Genomic DNA, 8,049 nt, shown 5'->3' on the forward strand with positions numbered 1-8,049 from the left:
TTATTATTATTGTGTTTTACTCTTACCTCATGTGAAAGAACATTTTCTTTGCCAGAGGAAAGTTCAGTTCAGAATTAAGCTTATTTTCCTCATGGGATTTTCAAGTCACTTGACATTATTTCAATCTGTGACATTTAAGGACATCATCAATAAATTATGATCTGGAAAAATGTGGTTTCTAACATATTCAATTATTAAGCGTATTTACTTTTTTGATCATGATACTAGCGCAACAGAATGAACTTGGATTTTGAGGGGAAATTCCTATATAAATATACGAAGAATATGTAATATTCTTAAATACGATAATAGATATAATATGTATTTATTAAATTATACATTATTATATTACATATAATAAAGAAACAAATAAGTATTACATTTTAAATATACAGAACAGCTTTCTTAATGTAAATATTAGATTTAATTACAATAGTATATCTTTTATTCCAAATTATTTTTTATTCCACAAAGAAAAGGAGTTAATGATAGAAAGATAGAATCACAGCTTTTGCACAACAGGTGTGCTGCCAGAACACAGGTGTAGTGAAACCCAGCAGTAAACCACCAGCAAGCCAAAATGGGACAGGAAAAGACTTATATCAACATCATTGTCATGGGACACATAGATTCCAGCAGGTCTACCACTACTGGTCATCTGATCCACAAATGTGGTGGGATCAACAAAAGAAGCATTGAAACATTTGAGACGGAGGCTGCTGAGATGGGAGAGGGCTCCTTCAAGTCTGCATGGGTCTTGCATAAACTGAAAGCTGAACGTGAACATGGGCTCACCACTGACATCTCCCTGTGGAAATTCTAGACCAGCAGTATTATGTGACTATCATTGATGCCCCAAGACACAGAGACTTTATCAAAAACATGATTACAGACACCTGTCAGGCTGACTCTGCTGTCCTGCTTGTTGCTGCTGGGGTTGTGAATGTGAAGCAGGTGTCTCCAAGAATGGGCAGATTCGTGAGCATACCCTTCTGGCCTACACACTGGGTGTGAAACAACTAACTGTTGGTGTGAACAAAATGGATTTCACCGAGCCGCCTTACAGCCAAAGAAATATGAGAAAATCATTAAGAAGTCAGCGTTTACATTAAGAAAATTGGCTACAGCCCTGTAATACAGTAGCATTTGTGCCAATTTCTGGTTGGAATGGTGACAACATGCTGGAGCCAAGTGCTCACATGCCTGGGTTCAACGGATAGAAAGTCACCTGTAAAAATGGCAATGCCAGTGGAACCACACTGCTTGAAGCTCTGGATTGCATCCTGCCACCAACTCGTCCAACTGACGAGTCTTGATATCTGCCCCTCCAGGATATCTACAAGTGGTGGTATTGGTACTGTCCCTGTGGGCCGAGTGAAGACTGCTGTTCTCAAACCTGCATGGTGGTCACCTTTGCTCTTTAGTATTACAACTGAAGTAAAGCCTGTTGAGATGCACCATGAAGCTTTGAGTAAAGCTCTTTCTGGAAACAATGTGGCTTCAATGTCAAGAATGTGTCTGTCAAAGATGTTCGTCATGGCAGTGTGGCTGGTGATAGCAAAAATGACCCACCAATGGAAGCAGCTGGCTTCCTGGCTCAGGTGATTATCCTGAACCATCCAGGCCAAATCAGTGCCAGATATGCACCTGTGCTCGGTTGTCACACAGATCACATTGCTTGCAAATTTGCTGAGCTGAAGGAGAAGATTGATCATCATTCTAGGAAACAGCTGGAAGATGGCCCGAAGTTTTTGAAATCTGGTGATGCTGCCATCGTTGACATGGTTCCTGGCAAGCCCATGTGTGTTGAGAGCTTCTCTGACCACCCTCCTCTGGGCCATTTTTGCTGTTTGTGTCATGAGACAGACAGTTGCTCTGGGTGTCATCAAAGCAGTGGACAAGAAAACGGCTGGAGCTGGCAAGGTCACCAAGTCTGCCCAGAAATTTCAGAAGGCTAAATGAATACTATCCCCAATAGCTGCCACCCCAATCTTAAACAGTAGTGGGAGAACAGTCTGGGAACTATTTGTCTCAATTGGCCATTTAAGTTTAATAGTGAAAGAGAGGTTAATTATTACAGTGCACAGTAAAACCTTCAGAAGGAAAGGAGAAAGTTTTGTGGACCATTTTGTGTGTGTGGGCGCAGTATTTAAGTCACTAGTTTTTAATGGAAACAACTTGACCAAAAATCTGTCATAGAATTTTGAGACGCTTTAAAACAAAGTTTAATGAGAAACATGTGTGTTCTTTTGGGCAACACTGTAACTTCCTAGAAACTTGAGAATTTGATAATTTTCAGTTAGTGTTTTTTTTTTTTTTTTTTTTTTTTTTTTTTTTTTCCTGGGTGGGAACATTGGGTTTTTTAACCTTGTCTTAAGGGGAGTAATCATCTGTTCACATAGTGAAAAGCTATGGGAGTGGGTCTGTTGGTGCAACACTTCATAGGTTAGGACAGATAAGCAAAAACTAACTTTGTTGATGCGTAAGCTAGTTTACAAAGGCCAAATTCTGTAATATGAAAGTCCACATGTTGCATATAAAATTTTGTATAGATGCATCAGTATTGAGTAAATTTGTTGGTGTGTCAAATTTTAGTTCTCCAGTTACTGGAATGTGAATTCTCACATTTACAAATACTGAGCTAGTTGAAAGAGCCTGAAATGAGGCTTGAATAGTATTGAGCACCGTCTTGCTACAGTGAATTTTATCCAGATTCTAGGAAAAATAAATGATACTGCAAGTTGAAAAAAAAAAAGAAAAAGAAAGATAGAATCACAATTTGCAACTGTAACTCACACATTTTTTTTCTTTTGAAATTAAATTAAGATACCTAACGTATCTTTCAGAATAAAGCCCAGTCTATTATATGCTTATCTTTACTTAGGGATTTTTGATATTTCCCTATCAGTTCTTTCATTGAACTTGGCAGAGCACCAAATTAATTACAATCTGTATTGTGGGCTCTATTCTCTTTGTCTATTTTTGGACCATCCTATTTTATTCTTTTCCATGGAAGACTGAATTTTCTTCACTTCACAAGGCTATTACAGACTTTATATTTTGTTTGATACTTCACAATGACTCACTGTATATACCATTTGAAATGCATGGCCAAAAATTTAATGAGTAAAGGCCAGAAATGTCGAGCTTAATTCTAAATGTTGATGTCTGGCAGATTTTCAGCAAACTTTGCAAGATTTTTATGGTTCACTGGGTTCTAGGGAACAGATGAATTTATGATTTAATCTCTTTTGCATTTTAGATGCTACTACAATAAACTTGGCAGACAAGTAATTGCTACCTATTGACAATTTATATAATGCACATTTGAATTGCAGTTAACAAATAACACACACATAAAATAAAATCACTGACTATATAATGTATCACTGTGTTTGAAGTGAGGTGTGATCAAACAACACGGTGAATGTTTAAATTAAAACTATTTATTACAGTAAAAGACACAATGCCATTAATCCTCCTCAGAATACCACCCCCTTGCTTTGAACACACTTATTCTGTCATTCTTGCCACTTTCTGAAGCAGTTCTGGAAATCCTCTTTTGTGAGTGTCTTTAGTTGCACTGTCATAGCTACCTCGATGCTATTATAAATTAGATTGTTTTCTTAATTTCTCTTTCTGATAGTTTGTTATTGGTGTATAAGAATGCAACCAATTTCTAAAAAGTAGGGGATTAATGACAATGTGTCTTTTACTGTAATTTTTTTTTAATTTAAACATTCATCATATTGTTTTATCACACCTTGTAGACATATGAAAAACTGTTCAATGTCACTAATCATCAGAGAAATGCAAATAAAAAGCACAATGAGATACCACCTCACCCCAGTCAGAATGGCTATCGTCAATAAATCAACAAACAACAAGTATTGGCAAGGATGTGGACAAAAGGGAATTCTGTGCACACTGTTAGTGGGACTGCAAATTAGTGCAGCCACTATAGAAAACAGTATGGAGAATGCTCAGAAAATTAAAAGTAGAACTACTTTGTGACCCATGAATTCCCCTCCTGGGTATTTATCCAGAGAAATCCAAAACACTAATTCGAAAAAATATATGCACCCTATGCTTACAGCAGTGCTATTCACAACAGCCAAGATATGGTAACAACCAAAATACCCATCAATATATGATTGGCTAAAGAAATGGTGGTAGATTTATTCAATGGAGTATTACTCTGTATTAAAAAGAATGGAATCTTACCTTTTACAACAACATGGATGGACCTAGAGGGTATTATGCTAAGTGAAATAAATCAGACTCCATTATAGGAAGAGTTTATTTCCCCATCCCGTGAATACAGGTTACTCTTTGACTATCTTTGATCAATAGAATGTGACTGAACTGATGTTGTACCTGTTCCTAGCCTAGGTCTTGAGAGGCCTTCCCCACTTCTGCTCTCTCTCAGAACCCTGTCCAGGTACCAGGTGAACAGATTGGAATAGTTTTCTCAATGGTGACAAGCATTTGGCCTAGTTGCCAATGGTTCCTTCACTTTCAGGGAGCTAAATCTAAGAAGGATAACTACTTAGCTGACCTGTAGCTGACTAAAATGCATTAGTTAGCCCAGCCAGGACCAGAACTATCTAGTTTGAGTTCAGACAAGACTTGATAAAAAAATCATGAGATAGATAAATAAGTGCTGTTTTATTTTTTGTAAAACTGAAATTAATTTTAATATAGAAAATGAAGACAGTATTTTGCAAATTTATTGCTCAAAGGGATATCTCTATTTGGGGAAACCAGCATCTTTGATAGATGAAATGTTATAGCTTGTACACCTACTACTACAGGGGGCTAGATCGTTTATCAATTTACTTTGCTATTTACTTGGAGTAGTATTAAAAGCCTATAAAAATGTTTCCTCTCTTTCATTGGAAGCCTCTAAAGTAAGGTCATGACATGAGCTTGCTTCAGTTTTGGCAAGGTCGTTCAGATTGCTGTGCTGAGAAGAGATGGAAAAGAGAACAAGATGGAAGCAGGCAGATCAGTTATGATGCTATAGCAATAACAAAGGACCAGAATACAAGCAGTGGAAGTGATGAAAGATGGTGTCATGCAAGGCATCAGTTGGGGTCTCCAGTCCCGCTCCCCACATAAGAAAGCAGGATATGGTGAGGCCAAAAAGGAACACCCATGGAGCCATAGATAGGGGAGTCATACCACTATATTCTCGCTGGCGGCTGGGTTGGAGACACAGGACACAGGAGCCACATGATCTGAAACCCGCCGTCCACTTGTCTCTGCCAACCAACCTCACTTGCTAGCTAGCTGCAATCCACCATGCTGGCTGCAATCCGCCCTTGCTAGCTCAGGCACCATCTTCTTGCCAGCCCCATTTTTCTGCTAGCATTGCCACAGCAGTTGTATTAGTGGCTGATGGCTCACTGGTTACAGCTGACGGCCAACCAGCCACAGCTGATGGCCATCCAATCACAGTTGATGGCCATTTACTACCTGAGCCAGCACCTTTCCATGTGAGGCCGAGAGCCTGGAAACTGCACTCCTGGCTCTGACCCCACAGATGGTAAGATTCTGTATATACCATATTTTGAAGGTAGAGCACAGAGGATTTACTAGATTATGGATTTGGATTTGGTGTGTGAAAGAAACACGGTAAATGATGACTCTAAGGATTTGGTCTAAGAAACTGGAAGACTGACCTAGCCACTAACTGAAATGAGGAAGACTTCTGAAATAGCAGATTTAGGGGAGTTTATCAGGACATCAGTTTTGAACATGTTGAGTTTGAGATTGTCTATTAAATATTCAGAAGAGGCATAGAATACACAGCTGACTATATTAGCCTAAATTTCAGAGGAGAGGCCTGAGCTGGAGATACTCAACTGGGATTTATTTAATATATGGAATGTGTTTAGAAACATGAGTTTAGATAGGAGAAGACGACCAAGTACTGAGTCCTTTGTCACTTCAGTGTTTTAACATCTGGGTGATGAGGAGGGACAAGCAAAAGATATGGAGAATCAGTGGGCAGTAAGGTAGGAAGAAAATTAAAAGTGTATGGCATCCTGAAAACAAATTGAAAAACAGAATTTAGAGGAGGATGGACTACCAACGGTCAAATGCTGCTGAAAGGTCAATTAAGATGAGCGCTGAGTACTGCTCACTGGATTTAGCAATATGGTAAATTTAGCAAATTGGTAACCTTGACACAGCCAATTTAATGAACAAATCATGACAAAGCCTACCTGAAGTGGGTTCAAAATAAAATGGAAAGAAACTGGAAACAGCTGGTATAGCTCACCCTTTTGAAGAGTTGCTATAAAAGTAAAAAGAAAAAGTAGGTATTGTTGGAATAGGAAGTAGGGTCAAGATCTCTCTCTCTCTCTCTCTCTTTCTCTCTCTCTCTCTCTCTCTCTCTCTAACAAGTTTAAATATTGGCGAGAAAGATCCAGTAGAGAGAGAAAAATTGATGATAGAGGAACATGACACTCATGTCTCTGCTCTTTAATAAGAATGCAAAAACAAATGGGCTTCTATATTCCACTACAAATTTTATTTCCTTCATTCAGGATTGAACAGCCAAGAGGTGAAATGGGAATGAAGTGATGATTATAGCATAGTAATAGGTGAAACTCTTTTGTGGATAGGTCAAAATGACCCACAGCAACTTTCTTTGTGTTTCAACTATCCTCATGCATAAAGAAAGAGAAAAGTTTAAAAAAAAAAAGTGGGCAGAGGAGAAGGAAATGAAGGAACATTGTACAACTGTTTTCCTTGCCCCTCGCACACTGGTCTTTCATTCTACATGGCAGTTACAACATACATGCTCTGACTGTGTGCTGCCTTTAGAGCTTGTGTGTTCAAAGAAGCTATAAATGACATAGCAGGTGATTATATGAATAGGCATCTACATGCCTTTATTCCCACTTTTGCTAGTTTTCAGGATTACTAATATGTAATTATAGTCAGCAAATACATTGAGGCAGTGGGGGCTCACCAGAGCTGCAACAATGCAGAATAATATCACCTTATCCAAGCTGTCTCACCAGTGCCAAAGGACATAAGGTGAATCTATAAGCCTGGGCAGTAGGACCGCCAGCCTGTTAATCAGGAAACCAGGACTTTGATTCTGACTCAGCTGCTGACTCACTGTACCCTGAGCAAGTCATTCACCCTTGGCATTATCATTATTGAAAGGAGATAATTATCCCCGCTTCCTTGGATTTATTGATGTTTAATACATATTCAAAAGCTCCAAAACAAGTGGGAGGAAATGCCTTAAAATTCAAGGTATAACAAAGACAGTGTTACTGTTGAAGTGATGACAGTTTGTTTTCAACTTTGGGTAAAATCCTATTTTTTCCAGAAGAGCATCAAACATCAAAATATAAAACTCTCAAGTACTATTAGGTTGGTGCAAAATAATTGCTGTTTAAAAGAAAAAGTAATTGCAAAAACCGCAATTACTTTTGCACCAACCTAATAATTTCAAAGTTTTCTCTTTTAGTGGATGGGTACATACTAAGTTTGAGGGGAACTGTGGGGACAGAGTCCCAGAGAGCAGTTTCCAGGCTCTTGGCCTCACATGGAAAGGTGCTGGCTCAGGTAGTAAATGACCATCAGCTGTTACTAGTTGGCCATCAGCTGTAACCAGTTAGCCATTAGCCCCTGATATAACTGCTGGGGCTAAGCTAGCAAGTGCGGATTACAGTTAGCAAGTGAGGTTGGTTGGCAGAGAAGCCAACAGCAGGTTGCAGATCCTGTGGCTCCTGCTTTCTGTGTCTCCAACCCAGCTGCCAGTGAGAATATAGTGGTATGACTCCCCTATCTATGGCTCCGTGGGTGTTCCTTTTTGGCCTCACCATATCCTGCGTTCTTATGTGGGGAACGGGACCAGAGACCCTGCATGACACCCTGCATGACAGGAACATTGGTCTACAAAGCTTTTCCTCTTTTTATTTTGTCAAGGAAATGTCAGCCAGCTACATGGAAAATGATTTACAACATAAGAAAGATCTTTGGGGTGTTATGTTTCTGATGAGGGGAGTTAATTGTTAATCAGCT

General features: G+C 39.0%; 1 pseudogene; it reads left to right on the top strand.

The window, feature by feature from the left end:
• The first annotated feature begins 580 nt into the window (after positions 1–580).
• On the top strand, positions 581–1,962 carry LOC141569693 (elongation factor 1-alpha 1 pseudogene; annotated as a pseudogene).
• Positions 1,963–8,049: the final 6,087 nt, after the last annotated feature.

The sequence above is a fragment of the Rhinolophus sinicus genome, chromosome X (genome assembly GCF_036562045.2).
Source record: "Rhinolophus sinicus isolate RSC01 chromosome X, ASM3656204v1, whole genome shotgun sequence".
In the NCBI taxonomy this organism is placed as follows: domain Eukaryota; kingdom Metazoa; phylum Chordata; class Mammalia; order Chiroptera; family Rhinolophidae; genus Rhinolophus; species Rhinolophus sinicus.